Raw genomic sequence first — 595 nt, forward strand, 5'->3', positions numbered from 1 at the left:
CTCTAGCCACCATCAAGTCCCACCTCTTTATTATTTTAATATTTTATTATAAAATCTTCTCTAATTATCTCAGGGTAACAATAAAACAATGCAAGGGAGTTGTAGAGGTCAAGTACCTGTAAATTAAGAGTACAAATACAGGTACAAGATTGAGTAAGATGCTAAGAGCAATAAATCTAGGTAAAAATTAAAACTATAAAGTCAGATTTTTTAAAATCAAGCTATAACCAAAGAAATATGACTTTGAATCTTAATCCAGTTACAGGTTTGATTAATATTTGTCTAATACAAAAAGCATACACTATTCAAGGTTAAAGTCAACAGTTAAAAGGTCAAAAATAAAAACCTTCTCTGTAGCCTATTTTTCTGTTGATTTTTCTGGTGGTACTGCTCAGCTGCTGAGGTGCATTTGAATTTCATTTCAAATATCTTTGTTCATGTGTTGCTAGAAGAAACAAATCCCCTAAAAACACGAGATACAAAGGAGTTCCTCTGTTTTCATATCTGATGTTGTCTTCTCAGAAACTTTTTATTTCTGTTAGAATGATCAGTCCTTTTTCTACAGCAGAAGAGGATTATATATATATATATATAT

At 30.4% G+C, this 595-nt stretch overlaps 1 protein-coding gene across 1 annotated transcript in view; it reads right to left on the minus strand.

Annotated features, from left to right (window-relative positions):
• The window catches only part of SYN2 (synapsin II), a 289591-nt gene that overhangs the window by 220944 nt on the left and 68052 nt on the right, over positions 1 to 595 (minus strand). The gene's annotated exons all lie outside the window — the stretch shown is intronic.

Source organism: Chrysochloris asiatica, unplaced genomic scaffold, assembly GCF_000296735.1.
Source record: "Chrysochloris asiatica unplaced genomic scaffold, ChrAsi1.0 scaffold00186, whole genome shotgun sequence".
NCBI classification, from domain to species: domain Eukaryota; kingdom Metazoa; phylum Chordata; class Mammalia; order Afrosoricida; family Chrysochloridae; genus Chrysochloris; species Chrysochloris asiatica.